The following is a 22891-nucleotide window of genomic DNA, read 5'->3' on the forward strand; positions in this document are numbered from 1 at the left end:
AGGAAAATTTAATTGTAGTAGATCTGTCATGAGCCTCGATATTGCAACAAGAATGTTGCAACTCCCAAGGTTACCAACTTTAATTATCAACTCGGGGTTCGTACAAAATTAAGAGGTATCGACACTATATGTGCAATATAAAATGTGTCCTTTCTTAGCTATCACGATGTAATGGAGTGCATGTACTGAAGTCAAATCCTAAACTAATTGCAGAAAATGAAATGTTCAAAATGAAACCTTAACCTATTGCAAGAAAGAAAGTACAAGGAAAGAAACCTATTCTAATTGCATAAAGGTCATGAACTAAATGTGAAAGAAACCTAGCTTAAACCTATTTATCACATGTGATAATTTAAACTAATTGATCATGAAATTTGACCTAGAGAGTACTAACTACTGTGTGCATGCGTAAAAAAAGAACTCATTTTTTTAAATCTTTTTGCTTTATAATGCAAATGCTAATCTTTCCCTGATATTTGGCAGGGGAGACAAGTGTGGAGCAAGAGGGTTAAAATGGTCTTGATGGTATGGAGGTCAAGTAGAGGCCTAATCTTAGATTCAATGATTATTTTTCTTAATTCGGGCTCAAAATAGGCTTTCCTAGATGATGCTACAAGATTTCCTACAAGATCCCCTAATTTACTAGAGGATGTTACAGATTTACTATACAAAATTATAATTCATCAAATGACCAAGAAAATCAAATCCAAATTGGATGGGAAAAGTTTTTTTATTGACTAGGATGTCTTAGGTCCCCATTCCAAGTGGAATCACTCAAAAATACCTCTGTTAACCCATGCTTAAAAATAGCACAAAATTACTAGTCGAAAATCTACAAATTTGAGAACTAGTGAGCTAGTAAATCTATAAAATGCCTAAGATAATCAAGTTAAAATGCAATGGGGTTATTTTTTTTATGAACTAGAATGTTTTTTTGATCTAATGCAAGTGGAACCAACTTTATTGAAGCTCGCTATCATGCTCTAAAAACTAGCAGAAATTTATTGTTCTTTGCCACAAAGGAGTTCCAAAAATCTAGATTTGGGAATAAGAAAGCTAATCTGAGTAGCTCAATGATTACTATGACCTTCCAAATATTTTCCAAGGATTAAATTATGCTTTTGATCCTACAAAATAACTTACATTAACCATTTAACTCAATCCTACAACAAGAAATCATTAATAATAAATGCAGAAGTAGAAAGAAATAAACACAAGAGATGCATGTGAATAAGAAGTGAAAAGAAGGAAAGAAAATGATACAAAAGGGCTCTGAGGCTCCTAGGATGGCCAAGCCCAAGGAAAATCAGAGACCTATGGAGGAGAACAAGATTTAGAAGCTGAACATGACACCAATCTTCATTATTTTCATCAATACAATTACATCTCTGCAAGAAAATTCAATGGAGCTATAGAAATAAGAGTTCTCTCCACAAGAACACTAATGAAAATCTATCCCTAGAGGAAAATTCATTTTGGTACTTATGAAAAATGATTAGGAATCATTCCCCGTGAAAGGAGGAAACTTTCCCCACCAAAATCCCTTGATTAGTGGATCTGGTCCCCAATACTAGGAATTTGCATTAAATGGTCAGGAACACATTCCTAGATTTTCTCAATCGTTGGAGTTCCACAATATGTGTCGTAATTCCATAATATCTTGTTGATTTATTATTTATTATTGATCCTCCTGTAGTAGGGAGCAAGTCCCTAAATTATCTCCTCCTCCAAATCTTCATAATCTACCCAATATTCTCACAATATTCCACAAAAATAAATAATATTAGGCACAAATATGCAATTATTCCTAAACCTTCCTAATGAATATATTAGAGTTGAAAATACATTATCTGAAGCATAAAGAGAGGTTTAATATGCTGAAGGATTGTTAGATGGACCTTAATTTATGTTTAATTTATAGGCATGGGCCTTAATTTATGTCTAATTTAGAGGCCTATCATACCCCCTGCTGAAAATGTTGCTCATCCTTTGAGCAACTTAGTGACCTCATTGTGCTTCATTCATGGCCCTGGTGGCCTCTTTCTTATGCATTAAGAATCTTGGATGTAAGTTCTGTAAGGACAAGCCCAAAAACATATTTGTGCAAAGAAAAATCATTGTTTCTTGAAACCATTAGCTTGCCTTCTTCCCCTTATTCAAGATGGGTTCTTGAATATTTTTCAGTTTGGCAAGGTCTTCCACACTTTTATCAATCTTCTGCTACCTTGTTCCAACATTTGGACACCTCTAAAACCTTTAAAATTCTTTAGTTGAGAACTAGGAAATCCTAGAGTAATTCCCGTCAAAACTATAGGAAACCTTGTTAAAACTACAGGAAACCCTTTTTGAGCATAAATGATATTTTGAGCCTAGGACAGGCCCTCAACTTGACTCCCATGCCTTTTTCCCATTTTTAGGCATTGGACAAAAGCTAGAAATAAATTAGAGACCTCTTGGAAAACATCTCATCACTGTAGTTTGAGTTTTGTTTTGATGGTGAATGCTTCATTTCCTTTTGTTGCCTTCTTCTTCTCTCGTGTGGCCTAGCTGACTACCTAATGGCCTTGGAGTTCTCTGTTTTGATTAGGTCTCTCTTAAGCTCTTCCATCTTTGGGTTTAGCATAATTTGTTCATTTCTTATTTCTTGTAGCAACATTCTTCCTTCCTATAGTAGTAATTCCTCCTCTTTCAGGGTCTTCTAACTGTATGGGAGTGTTGAGAAATGATGAAGAGAGATTGGATGATGATGCTAGGGCTCAAAGAGAGTAGTGTAGGTTTGTGAAAATGGAGAGGATGCTCTGTTTGTTTGTTTTCTTTTTTTTTCGAGAATGAAATGGGATGGATGAATAATGAATAGATAGTGAATATGAAGTGGATGGAGGACTTGGAGTGCTGTGGTGACTTGGCCTTTGCAAATTTTTCTTCTTTTAATTGCTGTCCTCATTCCTTGAAATCATCACCCTTCATAATCTGACTTTTCAACATTGCATGAGTGAAGGCGTGAGTTTCAATTTACTAGTTTAAGGTAGCTGAGACTGTTGACCCATCTTTAGCTTATAAAACCTCATCTCTCATGCATTGACAACAAATTTCTAACTATAATATGCTCAAGGGAAGAGGTCAAGAATATTGCATACCTGCACCTACCTAATGGTTGTTGGAGAGACATGCATGCTGCTGCTGAGTTGATGTTGATGTGCAGGTGTTTGGGACCTATATCAACCTTCATAAATAATATTTGACCCATTTCTCCATCATATTTCCTCTTGTAGCTTCTTCTCGGCCTTCCTGTAGATGTTGTTTGTTGGAGAGTGACGTCCTTGCTTGTATTTGTTGCATGCGTTTTTCTCTTCTTCTTTTTTCCTCTCATGTTTTTCCTTGATGTTCAGGTATTGGATGGTCATGCTGATGATATTGATGCTACTGCTAAGCTCTGGAGGAGATTCTTTGACCTCTGGATCTCCATGTTGAAGCTGACTCCAACTTGTGATTTTTTATTTTGTGGGACAGGCTACTACAGGATGTCCTATAGCTACCTCTCGCTCAAAATTTTAATCATTTATTCACATATGGATCATGAGGATGGTTGGAATGGGTAGAGAAGGGGTCTAGGGATTGGTGAATGAGAGGTATAGATTTCAGGTGTTGTCTCCTTGTTCTCTATATTCATCCTCTTTTGTCTGTTTTCACTTTTTTTTTTAAACTACAAGTTTTTTGAACTGACTTTATTGCATGAATGCAGGGGTGATCATGGTGGAGAGAGGCATGGTGATGAGTTGGTGAGGTAGAAATTTATTTTTTTGACATAAGCAGGTCATACCCTTGCTCTAGGGTTACTTTATTTGGGATTCCAAAGCCACTGTAAGTCCTACAGGATCATCCTGTAGGTTTTCAAGGAATCTTGTAGGTTTACAGGGAATCCCGTAGAAAGCACAGAACCCTTGCAAACTGAGCTAAATGAGAAGAAAAATTGGGGGAATTATGGAATGATTAAGGATGTGGAATGAGGAAATGAAAACATGAACTGTATAGGTCCCCTTTGATCCTCTCTTGTTTCTCTGATCCTCCTCCTGTTGTCCTGCAAACAATTTTTTCAAAATTCAGGACAACCTCTTGTAGTAGACTTGTTTTGTCCATATCTCCCAAACAGTAGAATGGATTGACCTGAAACTTTTTGAGCATGTTTCCATCATCATTATGCACCTCCCCAGAAAACAATTTTAGTCAATGGATGCATGGATCTCAAGAAAAACTAAAAATGGCTAAAGGTGATGGAGGTCAATTTATTGGAAATCGTGCACTGGAATTTGCTGAAATTGCTTGAGCATGTTACCATCATCCATATGAATCTCACCCTGAAACAACTTGGCAAATGGATGCATGGTTTTCAAGTTATGACAAAAACAAATTTCTCCTCTATGTATTTTGTTTCCTGTAGTAAGACATAACCATCCTGTAGTATTTTGGGACAACAAGGAAAATGAGTGGTAGAAGCTTGGCAATGATGAGTGGATGGTGGAAATAGATGACGGTTATGGATTGACATGGCCTTGGTCATGTTGGAGCATTTGAACAAAGGAGGAGAAAGTCAAAATTTGACTTCTTTTGACTAGGTTTGACCTATTTTTTCTTTCTTTGGTGGCAACTTGTTTTTGTTCCTTGCAGATGTTGGAGAACACCTACATTCATCAAACAGATACATGGAGCAAGGTTTTTTTTATTTTTTTCCTTTTTTTTCTTCTACGCCTAATAGCTGCCTCAATGAGGTTTTCAACTAGTAGGTCTGCCTAGGCGCCTCAAAGGAGGTTTTCACTTAGGATCTTTTCTTTTTTCTCTTTTTCCTTTTTTCCAACCCATTGACCACCTCATGGAGGTTTTCAATCAATGAGCCAATCTGAGGCGCCTCCAAGGAGGTTTTCACCTGAGATTTTTATTTTTTCTTTTATTTTTCAATTTTTTTCCCTACCCTACCCTACCCTACTTGAAAAACAAAATCACTTTCAAGTATAATAATACTTCCAATGGAGCCACGTTCACATCAAGATGACAGACAAAATGATGTGTAGGCTTGAAATGTATGCTTTGACATGTACCTGGATTTCAGAGACCAAATGGTTTGACCTTGAAAGGATCAAGCATAATTGAAGAAGAGAGTGATGTTCCATCTTGTTGATTTTCTGGAACCAAACCTCAATGTAACTTTGATGTCCTTGGTTTTCTTGCTTATATGGATCATCCTTCATGTCTTATTCTACCATGGCCTTCAAATATCCCTCTTTTTCTTGATTGTTCTCTTGAATACATGGAGGATTTGATGGTAACCGTGAGGGAGCTCTCTCGATCTCTGATTTTGGTGTCTTCTCTTCATCAAATGCAGCCCATGATTCTTTGGTATTCTCATTTGAATCTTCTTCTTCTAGATGTAGTCCTTCAATGGTATCAAGAGAATCCCTTTTTTGCAATATTCTTCCTAAGCTATTGTGAATACCATTTAGATCAAGAGGAGATGTTTGGAAGTATTGTACCTCAGCATTGTAAGTGGGCTGAGCTACTTCAATGTGTGGGTTTGGAAATGGTGGTACAGGTAGTTGAGTGGGAGTGGATATTTGAGATGGATGTGGTTGGGGTTGTGGTTGTGGTGGAGGTGGATGGTAGGGATAACATGGAGTTGGGATTGGAGGTTATTGAGGAAAATATTGAGGATATTGTGGATGGCTCCCATAAGATCCTTGCCAACCTTGTTGCTAAGATTGGTTTTGGGGTTGAGATGACCAATGTTGCCAAGGAAAGGGTGTGTTCCAATTACTTTGAGGTGGATATGCATAACCTTGAAATTGTGAATTAGGCTCTTGCACCATACTAGGTTGACTAGGCTGCCATGGCCCTCTTGGAGCTACATAACATAACTGCATTGAAAATTGACTTGCTCCATTGTCCTCTCAGGGAAGTTCCTTCAAGCTTGGTAATGAGGAGCAACATTTAACATCATGTGATTCTGCATGGACAACACGAATATCAACATCTTCTTTTTGCTCATTTTGTAATTTTAACATTTCTATTTGTTTGGTTAGATTTCTAATAATTTCTATTTTATAATCATCAAACAAATTTCTAAGTTTAGCTTGACTTACCGATCTTGATGATGATTTACCTACTCTTTCCCTTCCTCTTGATATGTGTTTGCATGTTTCACAGCTTTCTTCAAATGATAGTTGGTATACATCACCTCTACTCATGAGATAAAGGAGATTAAACTATTCATCCCTAATTGTTCTAAGTAAGAGGGTTTTTAGTGTGTCGGATCCTAAATGATGTAGTTTTTCCCTCTTAATACTATACATGAACCTTTCTATTTGATCCTCTTGACTCTTATCTTATCTTTGATTATTCAAAAGATTTCTTCTTTAAGATCACGATCTTTATATTTTTCTAGAAATATATTTTGCGTATCATTCCATGACCTTATTGAATTAGTCCCTAAACTCATGAACCATTTAAGAGCTCTATCCTTCAATGCTTCCGGAAACAATCTCAGTTTTTGAGTTTTTAATAAGTAACCATAAGATCTACAAATAATTTCAAATTCAAAGAGAAAGGTTTTCGGATCCTCTGACCTTAGACCATGAAATTTTGGAAGAAAAGATGGAGGGATGTTCTTCATGTGCACACTACCATTAGTATCTTAAATGGGAAATCCGAGAGGATATTCCTAATTGTCATTATCTCGATCCATTTCTTCTACATTCTTTGTCATCTTCTTCTTCTACCTGCAAGAGTGAATGGTGATGTGGCTCTTATTGCACGACGTGATCAAATGCGAGGGTGGGTTGGTGTTGGAGACTTTTTGTTTTTATGATTGAATGAAAATTATAATGCAATACATTTTTCTACTTTTGAAATTAAATATGCCTAATGAAAATATTTTTTTGTTTTTTCAAAAAGTAAAAAGAAATGAATCAACTAGGGAATAAAAGAATGCATACTTTGACACCTCCCTGGAAACGGTGCCAAAAAGTGATGAACCTCGGTATTGCAACAAGAATGTTGCAACTCCCAAGGCTACCGACTTTAATTATCAACCCGGGGTTTGTACAAACTTAAGAGGTATCGGCACTATATGTGCAACATACCCTGTGTCCTTCCTTTGATGTCATGATGTAATGGAGTGCATGTACTGAAGTCAAATCCTAAACTAATTGCAGAAAATAAAATGTTCAAAATGGAATCTTAACCTATTGCAAGAAATAAAGTACAAGGAAAGAAACCTATTCTAATTGCATAAAGATCATGAACTAAATATGAAAGAAACCTAGCTTAACCCTATTTATCACATGTGATGATTTAAACTAACTAAGCGTGCAATCTAATCTAGAGAGGACTTATTAACTGTTGTGTGCATGTATAAAAAAAAAACACATTTTTTTAAATATTTTTTCTTTATAAATGCAAATGCTAATCTTTCCTTGATCTTTGGCAGGGGAGACAAGTGTGGAGAAAGAGGTTAAAATGGTCTTGATGGCATGGAGGTCAAATAGAGGCCTAATCCCAGCTTCAATGATTATATTTACATGCTTTCCTACAGGATGCTACAAGATTTCCTACATGATCCCCTGATTTACTACAAGATGTTACAGATTTACTATACGAAATTATAATTCATTGAATGACCAAGAAAATCAAACACAAATTGGATGGGACAAATTATGTTATTGACTAGGATGTATTAGGTCCCCATTCCAAGTGTAATCACTCAAAAATACCTCTATTAACCCATGCTAAAAAATAACACAAAATTACTAGTCAAAAATCTAGAAATTCGAGAACTAGTGAGCTAGTAAATCTATAAAATGCCTAACCTAATCAAGTGAAAATGATATGGGGTAATTCTTTTTATGAACTAGAATGTTTTTTTATGAACTGAGTACATCACCATGTAGGTCACCCATCATCATTGTGCCAAAGAAAGATGGGACTTGGCGGATGTGTATAGATTAAAGGGCATTGAATAAAATCATGCTCAAGACCATATACCCCCTTCCTAGGATAGACAATCTACTAGATTAGTTGCAACAAGCAAAGTATTTCACTAAGTTGGACTTGAATTCTGGATATCACCAGGTTTGATTCAAAGAAGAAGATACATGGAAGACCACCTTCAAAACCAGAAGGTTTGTATGAGCGGTTAGTTATGCCATTTGGACTATGTAATGCACCAGCTATATTTATAATATTAATGAGTGATGTACTTCACCCTTTAATAGATTCATTTGTTATTGTCTATTTGGATGATATACTATTATATAGTGCTACCTAGGAGGAGCATATTTCACATTTAACACAGGTGTTGGAAACATTGAAGAAGCACCAACTACTAGCAAATCTCAAGAAGTGCGAGTTTGCGCAACAACCCTTAGTGTATTTGGGATATGTGATTGGTAGAGGAGAATTGAAGATAGATCCTTCCAAGATGGAGGCCATCATGAAATGGTTGGTGCCTACTAATGTTACTAAGGTTAGCAGTTTCATTGGAGTAGCACAGTACCTAAGGAAATTCATAACCTCGTTTTCAGCATAACAACACTACTCCATGCCATAACAACAAGTCGGAAGAGGTTTGAGTGGGGAAAAGGGAAACAAAAGGCTTTGGATGAGTTAAAGAAGAAGATCAGTGAAGCACCAATTCTGGCATTACCAAACTTTCTACGACCCTTTGAAGTGGAGACAGATGCGAGTGGGTATGCTATGGGAGTTTTCTTGATGTAAGGAGGAAGGCCTGTTTGCTACCATTTTGAAGTATTTCATGGGACAGTTCTTAACTACCATACCTACGATAAGGAGATCTATGCCATGGTGCAAGCTAGGAAGAAATGGAAGCACTATCTGATGGGAAAGGAGACAATAATCGACATGGAACACTAGTCGTTACAGTACCTGCAGGCCCAGAATAAGTTATAGCAGACCAGACACTACAAGTGGATTGGGTTTTTACAATTGTTGCATTTGGTGAACAAGTATATGAATGGAAGCACAAACAAGTTGGACAATATGATTTCAAGGCCACCCACATCAAATATTATAACTTTGGGGACCCTTATGCACATGGAGCCATTCACCCATGATGCATACAGAGAGGCATCTTCAGAAGATGAGGACTTCAAGGAGTTGTATCAATAGTTGTAGAGCCAAAGTCATGTGCATGATGGTGACAACACCATTGACTACCATCTCCAAGATGGGTTACTCTACAGGCTAGATAATCTATGTGTTCCTAAAGGTGAGCACTTGCAGCTGATTAGAGAGGCTCACACCTCCAAGGTTGCAACGCATTTTGGTGTAGGGAAGATTGTGGATAACTTGCAGAGGTATGTGTATTGGACCAAGATGCAAGGACAAGTAGCTAGGTTCATAAGAGGATGCATGCTTTGTTATATCATCAAGCCTAGCAACAAGAAATAGGGTATGTATCATCCCTTACCTGTACCTACTCGACCTTAGGAAAGAATTTCCATGGACTTTGTGGGAGGTTTACTGACAACCAGGAAGGGACATGACTACTTGTTTGTGGTAGTTGACAGGTTCAACAAGATGTGTGTTCCAATTCCATGTAAAAATACCATCACTGGACAAGAAGTAGTAAACTTGTTCTTTGGAAAGGTCTGGGTACACTTTGGGATACTAAGGAGCATCATTTCAGACAGGGATACAAGATTTCTTAGTGCATTCTGGACTAAATTGTGGGAGAAGATGGACACGAAGTTGAAGAGATATACAACATTCCATCCAAAAACATATGGGCACACAAAAGTAGTCAACAGGACTTCCGTGCAACTTCTGAGGGATTACAACCAAAAGCATCTGAATAATTGGGATGAAAATATGGTATACATGCATCATTCTTATAATAGAGCAGTCCACACTTCTACTGGAAAGTCCCCATTTGAAACTTGTTTTGGATATTTTCCACTTTCACCTTTGGATATTGCATATGGGCAGCAAGGAGGAGTGAAGGAATACATTACAGGAGATGCTTTGAAGGTTGAAAAATTTATATAGAAGATCAAGCAGATCCATCTACAGGTACATGAAACATTGCAGAAGTCGCAAGTGAAGGATAAGGCCAGGCATGATAAGCACTGCTACACAACATTTTGTCACTATCCCTATACTCCCCATTCCTTGATCCTGGAGGACCTCTACAGTGAACCATACATGCTTTCCCATCACAAAGAAACTCCCATTGTGTACCTCTTCATGAGAAGAACAATTCCCTTTTGCATAATTTCCCAAAAATATTATGTTTATCCCAATTTATAAGACCGGAACTACTGACCTGTGTCCTCCTCGTGCCGATATGTAGGGTTTGCAACTATCCCTAGTGCCGATTGTATTGGCTGAGCCCTTTCTTAGTCGTGCCAATCCTCTTTTGGAAATTTTTTAAATACGGAGCCGAAGCTTCCAACTCTAGAAGCTTTGTAATGGAAGTCTGGTAAATGGTTAGGCCGGATGGAGCCAAGAAGGTCAAATTGGAACTACCTCAAGAGATAAGACCTTCTCCCATGAGAAGAGGAACCATCTCCCATCCATTCAAACTATATAAAACTCTACTTTTCCCAAGCATAAGCTAGTGTTAGTGTGTGTGTGCTAGTGCTAATTAAGTTTCTCTTGGAGTAATAAGAAATTTATCCATATTTTGTAGCTCTCTATTTGTGTTTAAGGGAGAAGTGTGAGTTGGTTTGGTGTGAAGCCTAAAGGGAAGAGCCATAAGACTATCTTTGCTAGGGCCATCCATGGAATGCTAGCATAAGTGTGTGGGAACCCGGATTTGTCAGAGGAGAACAACAATGTCAAGACGTCGGTTGTAATCTCTTCTTGATTTAATAAAGAAGCAACTATCAATTGATTTCCTACATAAGATGTCATTTCAAATGTTTATGGCTTAATGTTTCTTGACTTTTAAGTAGGTTGAATACAATTTTTTTATTATCACGGTTGTTGTCTGTTGTTGTCTACTTGTTTCAAGTGTTCACAAGAAGAAACGGAACATAGCTGGAGCAAGGAAGCAAGGTCATCATCAAACGGATAACATACTAAGAGGTAGGCCCTCTTAATTGGTTCTAATCTAAGGAAATCTTCCATAGAATGTCTTGTTTGTGGCTAGACCCGCTCTTGGGCTAGAGGAATTGTTTGTGTCTGCACTTAGAATTTTACCTACACCACAAATTGGAAACTCCGTTGGGGACCCAATCTTTCTATTTGCTTGTTTGTAATTTCATGGTTTTGTGTGCACTTTTCTAGTATGACCATTTCCCTTTAGTTCTATCTTCTTTGACTTCATTACTACTCTGGGTCTAAAATTCACAGTAGCAAGTCTGGTCTCAGCATTTGATTTTTTTTTTATTTTTTCCTTACATCCTCGATCAACGCGCTTATTTTGCTGACAAACGTGCCGATTAGCACGACATACTCAGAAAAAGTCGCGCCAACCCCCTTCTAGTGCTTGTTGTCAATTAGGTAGTTGCGAGGATGCCTGTAGGTGAAGATTAGGGTTCACCTCAAATCTTGACCAGTGTGTCTTACTCTTTTGATTTACGCCTTCTAGCTTGTTTAGATTGTTTTCTCCCTGCCTAGAAAGCTGCATTTTAACTTGGTTTATTGTATTGTTGACTTGCCTTCTTTTTACGTGATTTCTTGAGTCTGTGGATGGTTTGTAGCCCTAGGGAATCTAGGTTGTCATCCATTCAGTTGATTGTGAACTCAGTGAGTCAAGTTGTTGGTGAATTTACTCCTTGCATTTCGTTTATAGTCCTCTTACTGCTTTGGTCTCCATCACACAAGTTTGAAAAGTTTTGTTTGCTTGTTTAAACATCTCTTTTCCGGCATAGGTCACATTGCTTGTCTTGTTTTTGGTAGAGTCATTGCTTCATTAGTTTGAAAGAGATTCTCTTTTGTGCCTTTTCATTTGCTTGAGGATTGATTGTCTCGAAAACTTTTTCATTGAAGTATTTGATGAAAGATTTGTTTTGTCATTTCATGAAAAGCACATAATTCTAGTTTGCTGCATCAATATGTTACGTTAGTTAGCATCATTGAAGACTAGGGTTGCATTTGCATTTGAAAAGAAAAAAGAATTCTCTTCACTCTTGAAAGGACTGTTTGGAGTGCACTTGTTAGGAAACTAGGAATTGGAAAGAGTTTTTTCATTAGTTTATTTTCAAAGAGTAAAGTAGTGGAAAGATCATTTTTGCTTTCAGTTGCTTGGTTGTTTGCATTTGATTGTGTTTTCTACCCTCTCTAGTGTAGATGATTCATCAAATTGAAAGAGTCTTGTCTCATTTAGCTGCATATAGGACTTTTTGAGTCACATTGCTAAGGCCTGAAAACTGAGACATATATCAAGATAAACTTTAAAATGAACTCAATTAACCTAAGGCACATTTGAAACCTAACGATCACATCTAGAAGGTATAGGCTAGAGATGTGTTTCAGTGTCTTTAAACATAGAAACTGTCATTAGCTTCGGCACCAGACAACACTAGTATGGACTTGTGCTCCCCATACCATCGAGTATATAAAGGGAGACCCCACTAGGCTGCAATCCTTTATCCATAGGAAGTCGAGTCTGCTGCCTTGTAAATGTGATACACCGAACAGAACATTCGGGGAGATCTCATGGCCGTACTTCTCGATTCGCTGGGAGGTATTTTGTAGTTCATGGTTACTTGGTAACCCTTTTTACCTAGATTAGCCAGAGCAGTCATTTGATCTTTTTGACTCATTAAACTTAAAAGATCATTCGAGTGTTTGTCCTTTCGAGCTCATTTCCAATCAAAGGTGATAGAGTCATCTTTGCTTCTTTCTTGACTCTTGAAATATGAAAGAGCACTAGTTTATTTATGCGTCTTTAAAAATTTCTGCCCACGATCTTATAACATCCTATTAGTTTCTTCAAGACCAAATCGTGAGTATTCCTTAAAGTACATTTTAAAGCCTTGAAATTTACTCTCTTTTTCTGATACTTGAGACAAAGGCATCGTGGTTGAGCCATCTGGTTTGACCGGTTCCTCTTCCTCTCCTTCATTTGAAAGATTGTCAGAGGATCCATTTCCTGAATTGCCGTAATCACTTGAGGACTAAGGTGTTGAACTCAGAACTGTTCTGAGCATTCAACCACTGTCATCTGATCCTCCACCTCCTTCAGATACTGGGTCACTGTCTGATATTGGCCCAAAATCCCCAGACGATCCTGTCCAGACTCTTGAGAGTTCGCCGACTACTGAAAGTCAGTTTGGACTAGTTGTATATCTTCAGAATAATTTGTTCAACCCTGTTTAGATATCACCGTAGCATCCATACAGTCCATACAATTGGCCAGGTATTCCTTTGAAATTATCCCCTCAAACATCTTCTGTTGTTCATCATTCCTTGTTTCCACCCATGGAGCCCGAAGGCGACGCTCCAGTCTCCTCTCTGGATCACTCAAAGGTTTCCACTCCACACACTGTCAAAGAGGAAGAACATCAATTTCCTCCTGAATGTTTCCCTTACACGTGAAGCATTCCTATCAGTATTTATAGGGATTTACCCCCTAATTATGTGACTTATGCACAATTGGTCTCAGGTAAACCTAGTGCCTCGTCACTTTATCATAACCATGTTTGGGACAGGTCCATTCATTCAAAACCCAACCTCCCAATAGACAATGATTTCTGCAGTTACCTCAATCCCGATGCAACCCACCGTTCCAAACCCTCTTGTCTCATCCATCCACGTCACCCATCTGGTTCAACCGATGGTCTCGAGTCATGTTGTTGTCAGTTCTTCAACCCCTCTAGTAAGTGGAAAAGGTGTACCACTGCCTGGGGGGTAGAATCTGTTGAGATTACAACAAGATGATGGAGCTTAGTGAAAAGAGTCGCCTTCACTAAGTGGGTCTGCAGGCAAATTATGGCGCAAGTTCTATTTTTGGATCCCAGCAGGGATGATCACAGTAGGAGTGACCACAACAGGGATGATCACAGCAAGAGTGACCACAACAAGAATGATCACAGTAGGAGTGACCACAGCAGGAGTGATCACAACAAGAGTGATAAAAGTCTATTTTTAGACTGGCTGTCCAAAATAGAAAAGTCAAATATTATTGTCTCATAGTAATATTTGGACTATAAACTTGATCCTATTCTCTTGGAGCACTTCAGTTTGAGCTACAGATGTGGACCATGCAGCTGTCATAAGGAAGTACGCTTTTCTTATGAGTCAGTTGAGTTGTTGCATGCATGACTTCAGTTAGAACTCAATCAGTTGAGTTTGGTGGAGTTGATGGAGTTGTGTTCAGTTTGACTTGGTTAAACTAGTTGTAATTAATCTAACTGCAAATAGACTAATGATGAGTTGTTAAACTAATTATTAACTCATAATACAACTATAGAATACATTAGTTAACTCAGTTTCATGTCAGTGCATGTTCAGTTCAACAGGGACAGGTGTTAGAGGGTCAAATTGCTATCAGTTGTGACTATAGTTGTGCATGAGGATTTGCACAATCAAGGGATTGAGTATGCCAATGAGTTTTCTCATGTATTTGCCCAGTATTATAGCCTCTGCTCACGTCTAACATAGTGTGAGTGATTCTTTGGAGGTGAAATACGAGTTTGGTAAACCATTCTCATTCATTCTTGAGCAGGTATTGAGCAGTGGAGGCAGGCAAGCAGTGGAATAGATTTGGAGATCAGATCTTAGCTGTATTGCGTGTAACAGGTCGAGCTGGTACTGGATTTCTTGTGATAAGCATTGTACTTTGTAATGTTACATGGTCTCAATCATTAATATACAGATAGTTGGGGTTTTTAGCGAGATGCTTTCCCCGGGTTACATACTGTGTTAATGTGTGAATGTTCTTGATGTTTTATTGTTATTGATGCTGCTATATTGATGATCAACGTAGAGGAGCTTATGTATTGTGTATGTATTCCGCAATAGTACATGAGCAGGATAATCTCTGTTGAATATGTGTTAAATTATTCAAAAATTCCTACATGGTATCGGAGTTGTTGATCATCAGATCTACTATTCAGGAAGTGTTTACATTCTATTTCTTCAGGCAGAGTCTGTAATCGAGCCAAGTAGCCTCTGGATTCATCCTTCCTTTGGAAGGTGAGATATCCGGTGAATGCCCATACAATTAATCTTTGTACGAAAAATATTGTGTTCTCACGAATCTTAGATCCGAGGCAGTTGAGTTTGGAGCTGGTGGAAATCGAATTTGCAGCAGTGTTGTTGAAATGTCTTTCAACGGATTACAAATGTTATTCCAAAGCAAGAGCGACCTGGCACTCAAGGATAAACTCAGAAACAATAAAGGTGAGAATGGATCTTCATCAAAGGTATCTGATGAAGAGAATTTCACTTTGGCTGTCAAAGCAAAGAAAGGGAAGATCAAGAAAGCTTCTCAGTCTGGTGCGAAAGGCAAGAAGCAGGATATGTCCAAGGTGAAGTGTTTTCACTGTCACCAGCATGGACACTATGCCACTAATTGTCCGCAGAAGAAGAAGAACAAGCAGGATGCTGGATCGGCAGTAGGAGAGGCTCTAGCCTCGCAGTTTGAGCTTGATTGTTCATTGATCGCATGCTTGGTTTCAAGTGTGATGGGATCAGTGTGGTTCTTGGACAGTGGTGCGTCTTTTCACATGACGGGAGATAGAGATTTGTTCTCTGATCTGGAGGACAAAGATCTTGGAGTGCACATTGAGATGGGCGATGATGGTAGATACAGTGCGACCGGTATCAGTACCATTTCCTTTGAGAGGGAGTCTGGTAAACCCTTCGTGTTGAAGGAAGTCATGCATGTTCCAGGATTGAAGAAGAATCTTATCTCAGTGGCAATGTTAGAAGATAAGGGGTATGATGTTGTTTTCAGCGAGGGAAAGGCTTTCCTGTGTAGCAAGACAACTGGTGAGACCCAGAAGATAGGGGTTCGAGTGAGGAACCTTTATCAGTTGCATGTAGATGGATGTGCAGAAATGGCAGGCAAGGCAGAAGGATTGGTGAGCCGGGATGATGGCGAGTTGTGGCACAGGAGATTGGGTCACCTTCACCATGGAGCCTTGAAGATACTGCAGCAGATCACTACAGGGCTTCCTAAAGGCACTCTTGCGCAGTCAGATCAGTGCAAGGGGTGTACTTTGGGGAAGTTTGTGAAAGCCACCTTTCACGAGAAGGATAGTTGCGCCACGACGATCCTTGAGAGAATTCACACAGATGTGTGTGGACCTTTCTTAGTTGCTTCGATAGCAAAACACAAGTATTATGTGATTTTTGTTGATGATTTCTCTCGTAAGTGATGGATCTTCTTCATGCAGAAGAAGAGCGAGTCATATTCAAAGTTCTGTGAATTCAAAGCACTGGTCGAGAAGGAGTCAGGGAAGAAGGTGAAGGCTCTTAGGATCGATAATGGTGGTGAATACATCTCGGACGAGTTCAAGGATTTCTGCAAGGCAGAAGGGATTCATAGAGAGCTCATAGCTCCCCATAACCCATAGCAAAACGGGGTAGCTGAGCGGAAGAACAGAATGATTGTGGGTGTTGCACGGGAAATGTTGCATGATCAGGGCCTACCCCTTCACTTGTGGGTGTAAGCATGTAATACAGCAGTTTATGTGCAGAACCTTTGTCCTCATAGGATACTTGGCATGAGTACACCCGAGGAGGCTTATTCTGGTAAGAAGCCTGATCTTTCTCATTTGAGGATTTTTGGTGCTAACGTTTACATGCATGTGATGAAGGATGCCAGGAAGAAGTTGGAGCCAACCACAGAGGTTGGGATATTTTTGGGGTACACTGATACGCCCCACAACTATCGTGTGTATTTTCCAGACAGTGGTAAAATTGTTGTGCGACGGGATATAAAATTTCAGGAGGAGAAAGCCATGAAGTGTTCACTTGAGAGGGAGTTACACTTGCATGCAGATGAGGAGCTATTAGTTCCTAAGGATGAGCTTTAGGATGTGGATCAGCCACAGGACGAGGTTCATGGAGTGGAAGAGACCACTCATGCAGCGCCAACCATCAGAGGGCGAAAGCGCTTGACAGAAGCTGAGCGACTGGCTCAAGATGCAGAGAAAGTTGTAGGACCACCTACAGCCCAACGCAGGCAGAGACAGTCACCTGATTGGTACACTGGATACATGGCTCTTATGAGTAAGTGTGTTGTGACTGAGCCATCCTCTTTCGAGGAAGCTGTGGAGGATCCTGCATGGGTAGACGCCATGGTGGAAGAGTATGATTCTATTGTCAGAAACATGGGAGATTGTTCCTAGACCGGAAGGGAAATCAGTGGTGGGTTCGAGATGGATCTACAAAGTTAAGCAGGCAGCTGACGGGAGTGTGGAGAAGTACAAGGAAAGATTTGTTGCCCGGGGCTTTTCACAGATAGAGGGGATTGATTATGAGGAGACCTTTGCACCTGTCGCAAGGTATTCTTCCATACGGACGATTCTTGCTGTCTCAGCGCAGATGGGATGGCACATTCATTAGATGGATGTGAAGACTGTGTTCCTCAACAGAGTCATTGAGGAGGAGGTGTACATTGAGTAGACCGAAGGCTTTGAGGTCTTTAGCAGCGAGTCGCATGTGTGCAGGCTCAAGAGAGCGCTGTATGGGTTGAAGCAAGCACCACGTGCTTGGTACACACGGATAGACAGCTATTTCACAGGACTTGGATTCTCCAAGAGAGAGGCAGATCCTAACCTATACCAGATTGTGGTGGAGGGTAAGTTGCTTATCATTGTACTATATGTTGATGATTTGATTCTAACGGGTGATGAGTTGTTGATGGGTGATGAGCTGTTGATATTGTCATGCAAGAAGGATCTTGCTACAGAGTTTGAGATGAAGGACTTGGGCCTCCTTCACTATTTCCTAGGATTGGAAATATGGCAGCGCAGTGGTGGACTGTTTGTTTCTCAGGGAAAGTATGCTCGGGAGATACTGGAGAAGTTCAACATGCATGGCTGCAAGCCTGTTGATACTCCTCTTCCTGGAGGTTGGAGGAAGGAGGATGCCACTTCGGGAGAAGAAGTGAATGCCACTGTTTATTGATAGGTGGTGGGGTCGCTGATGTATTTGGTCAATACACGACCCGATATATGCTATGCATTTAACCAGCTTTCACAAGCTATGGTTAAGCCTACCAAGCTCTTCTGGAAGGCGGGAAAGCATGTATTGTGCTACTTGAGAGGCACATTGGGATATGGATCTTGGTACAGATAGGAGGATGCAGATTGGGCAGGGAGCTCAAGAGGCCGAGTATATGGCGGCAAGGACATCAGGTACCATCATATCAGAGATTGTGTGCGACGGAGGATCATGTTGCTTTCATACATTCCAACAGAGGATCAGGATGCTGATATTCTGACGAAGGCTCTCACCAGGAGCAAATTCGAGTACCACCGAGGCAGGATAGGGGTTGCTGATAATCCATATCTTGTCGAGAGGGAGTGTTGAGATTGCAACAAGATGATGGAGCTTAGTGAAAAGAGTCACCTTCACTAAGTGGGCCCACAGGCAAATTATGGCGCAAGTTCTATTTTTGGATCCCAGCAGTGATGATCACAGCAGGAGTGACCACAGCAGGGATGATCACAGCAAGAGTGACCACAGCAGGAGTGATCACAGTAGGAGTGACCACAGCAGGAGTGATCACAGCAGGAGTGATCACAGCAGGAGTGATCAAAGTCTATTTTTAGACTGGCTGTCCAAAATAGAAAAGTCAAATATTATTGTCTCATAATAATATTTGGACTATAAACTTGATCTTATTCTCTTGGAGAACTTCAGTTTGAGCTACAGATGTGGCCCATGCAGCTGTCAGAAGGAAGTACGCTTTTCTTATGAGTCAGTTGATTTGTTGCATGCATGACTTCAGTTAGAACTCAATCAGTTGAGTTTGGTGGAGTTGATTGTGGAGTTGATGGAGTTGTGTTCAGTTTGACTTGGTTAAACTAGTTGTAATTAGTCTAGCTGCAAATAGACTAATGATGAGTTGTTAAACTAATTATTAACTCATAATACAACTATAGAATACATTAGTTAACTCAATTGCATGTCAGTGCATGTTCAGTTCAACAGGGACAGGTGTTAGAGGATCAAATTGCTATCAGTTGTGACTATAGTTGTGCATGCGGATTTGCACAATCAAGGGATTGAGTGTGCCAATGAGTTTGCTCATGTATTTGCCCAGTATTATAGCCTCTGCTCACATCTAACACAGTGTGAGTGATTCTTTGGAGGTGAAATACGAGTTTGGTAAACCATTCTCATTCATTCTTGAGCAAGTATTGAGCAGTGGAGGCAGGCAAGCAGTGGAATAGATTTGGAGATCAGATCATAGTTGTATTGTGTGTAACAAGTGGAGCTGGTATTGGATTTCTTGTGATAAGCATTGTACTTTGTAATGTTACATGGTCTCAATCATTAATATACAGATAGTTGGGGTTTTTAGCGAGATGCTTTCCCCGGGTTACATACTGTGTTAATGTGTGAATGCTCTTGATGTTTTATTGTTATTGATGCTGCTATATTGATGATCAACATAGAGGAGCTTATGTATTGTGTATGTATTCCGCAATAGTACATGATCAGGATAATCTCTGTTGAATATGTGTTAAATTATTCAAAAATTTCTACAGAATCTGAATGTTTCTATGGTGTCAGGCACAACAAATTTGAGTAGCTCACAACCTCACATGGTTGGGGTGAACTAGCCTTCTTCTGGTGCTCTTCAAAACCTTGCCGGTCCTATTGGATCAAGCAATGTCCAGTACCAATAGGTCCAAAATCCCATTGGTTCGTCTGGGTCAGGAAATTTCCAGTATCAGCCGCCTTATGAGACTCAGGTTCAATACCAAACTCCTTATGTTCCATATGGTTCCCAAGGAATGGTCAATCCTCCCTATGTCCTGCAGCATGCACAATATGTTCAACCTAGTCTACCCTCCTTTCCTGGTGGCTATGGCCAGATAGAGTTTGGAAATTTTTAAGGTCTCAATCCGAGAATAGTTCAAGTACCCTTGCAGCAGCAAGGACAACCTCTGTAGTAACAAGGGTAGCCTTTGTTGCAGCAAGTGCCATCCGTGCAGCAACAGGGGAATATGATGCCGCAGCAAGGACAACTGCAACAACTACAAGGGAAACCCTCGTAACAATTGCAGCAAACCATGCAACCGCAAATGCAGTATGTTCAGCAAACTTCCCAACCTATGTATTCTCAAGGCCAACCTCTGCAACTGTAGGAACAACCTTCGTAGCTGCAAGGTTAGCCGTTGCAGCAGTAGGGCCAACCCGGGCAGTAATAACCCTCATATACATATCAACAGGGTCAACCCTTGAAAGGACAAGGTTAGGGTCAAGTCCTGCAACAACATGCCCAAAATCATAATGTCCAAGGGAAACAGTTTTAGAATCCTTTTGTCCAAGGGCAACAGGTCCAAAATCCTAATGTCCAAGGGCAACAGGTTCAAAATCCTTTTTTCCAAGGGTAGCAAGTCCAAAATCCCTATGTCCAAGGGCAGTAAGTGCAGAATCCTTATGTCCAAGGGCAGTAGGTCCAAAATCCTCTTGTTCAAGGGTAGCAGGCTCAAAACCCGTATGTCCAAGGACAATAAGTGCAGTATCCATATGTCCAAGCTCAACAGGCTCAACAACCTTTTAACCCATATGTTGCTTATCAACAACCTATGGTTGGATAGTTTCATGGATTTCAAGGTCAAATCCTCCCTACGTGCAAGGTAACCTATAGTGGGAGCAAAATCAAATGCCGTATGGACAGAACCCTCCGTTATGGGGCCAAAATCCTTACCAGTAGGGATGGGTTCCTCTAGTTGGACCCGCTTATTGACCTCCAATTCCTTTCAATACTCAATTGTCATTCTTGGCTACACTAGAGTTTCCAGATGTGTCTCGGCTTACGAATGATCCAATACTTCATTCGCCATACTGGCCTCCAGTTCCATCCAAGATCTTGAGCGATTGTCCAAAGTTTGATGGAAAAGAAAAAGAAGATCCCTAAGCCCATGTGATGACATATCACCTCTGGTGCTCTTTGAATTATTACGTTGATGATTTTATTCGTCTTTGTCTTTTCCAATGAAATCTTATAGGCGCTGCAGCCAAGTGGTACATCAAGCTCCCTCGAAGTACTTATCATGACTTCAACTCTTTATCCATGGCTTTCCTCACACATTTTCAGTTATCAGTTCGCTATGAAACTGGAACCTATTTGCTCACATCGCTCAAGCAAAATACTGCGACACATATCTCTGATCACATCCATGAATGGAGACGTAGACGTTGCGTGATCAAGTTCGAGATTGTTGATCAGTTACTGATCGAATGGTTTACCAAGTCATTCGTCACTCCAATTGCTCGCGAGCCTCATTTGTGAGGAGGATCACTATACTAAGGATTGTCCCCGATGATCTGAAGTTAGTCGCTTGCCCAAAGGGACCCCAGCTGTTGTTAGGTCCCTATACTACTAGCGTAACCCCTTGTTGTTATTAGTACAACCCCCTTATTATATTGTTGTGCCCATGTAGTCCTGATATTGTTACTATTGTGCCCCATAGAAGCCCACTATTGTTATTATTGTGCCCTTACAGTATTATTGTTATGTCGCCTCTGATTATATTATGACCCCTTAGACTCCTATATATAGAAAGGATGTCTTGTCATTTGTATCATCCAAGAACTGTTCATTTGTGTAATGTAAAGGAGGTTGCCCCCTCGAGGAGGCTAAATTCTAAGGCGTTTATCTATCTTTTCTATCTTTTTGTGAGCTGGTTTCATAACATTTGGTATCAGAGCATTGGATTCTAGGGTTTCACTGCTCCAAATAGGTCATCGTGGCATTTTCGCTATAATGTTTTTTTCTACGATGTTTCAAAAGCTACAAAAAAAACCCATTTGAGCTTAAATCGTTCTAAAATTTAGGTCCAAATTGTAGAGCTTGCTCGCTATATTTGCGGAGATATGATCTGAGGAAGTTAGGGTTTTTGCAGACTCCCAAGTTACATTCCTAATAGGTGACCTAGGGAAAATCATCATAACTTTTGTTTTGAGCACCAAATTGAAATTTTGTAAGAAGTTTCAAAAAGAGGATGGAATTTAGTTTCTTGTTTATATTTTTCAGATCTGAAGGTCAAAACATTGACATGTGGCACGTCATACAAGTTCGCTCTACTAAACTAGTTTATAATCAAGTCACCATGGGAGATTCGGCATAACTCTTCCTTGGAGAATCCAATCTTGATCAGACTTGCAGGGTTAGAAAGAGGATTCAGAGGACTACCGCAAGACGAAATTTTAGAACTTAAAGATCTTAAAGTACAGAGTTACAGTCATTTCAAGATCGAGCTCTTAAAATCAAGAAAAATCGAGATGAGGAAGTTTGATGGCAAGGATCCGATAAATTGGATACTACAGACGGAGAAATATTTTGATCTACATGGTGTACCACTGTTACAAAAGGTATGTATTGCATCTTCATATTTAGAACAAGATTAATTTTTATGGTATAAAGGGTTTTGTTCTCGTAAACCACTTATTACGTGGTCAATTTTCACAGAGGAAATTATAGCACATTATGAAGATACAAAGAGCAACACCTTCTTTAGAGAAACACCACAACAATTGGAAGAAAAAGGAGAAAAAGGGCTTTGTTACAAAGTGGAAAGCAAAATTATGGCAGCAAGGAAGTCTACCCCTCGCAACTATAAAGATGGAAGTGTTGTTTCTCCTATCCTTCCACAACCTACAAGGGTTACACCACAACAATTGGAAGAAAAAAGAGAAAAAGAACTTTGTTACAATTGTGATAGCAAATGCACTAAAGGTCATACGT

The sequence above is a fragment of the Pinus tabuliformis genome, chromosome 4_2 (assembly GCF_031772625.1).
Source record: "Pinus tabuliformis cultivar Carrire ecotype Pingquan chromosome 4_2, CPIR1, whole genome shotgun sequence".
NCBI lineage: Eukaryota > Viridiplantae > Streptophyta > Pinopsida > Pinales > Pinaceae > Pinus > Pinus tabuliformis.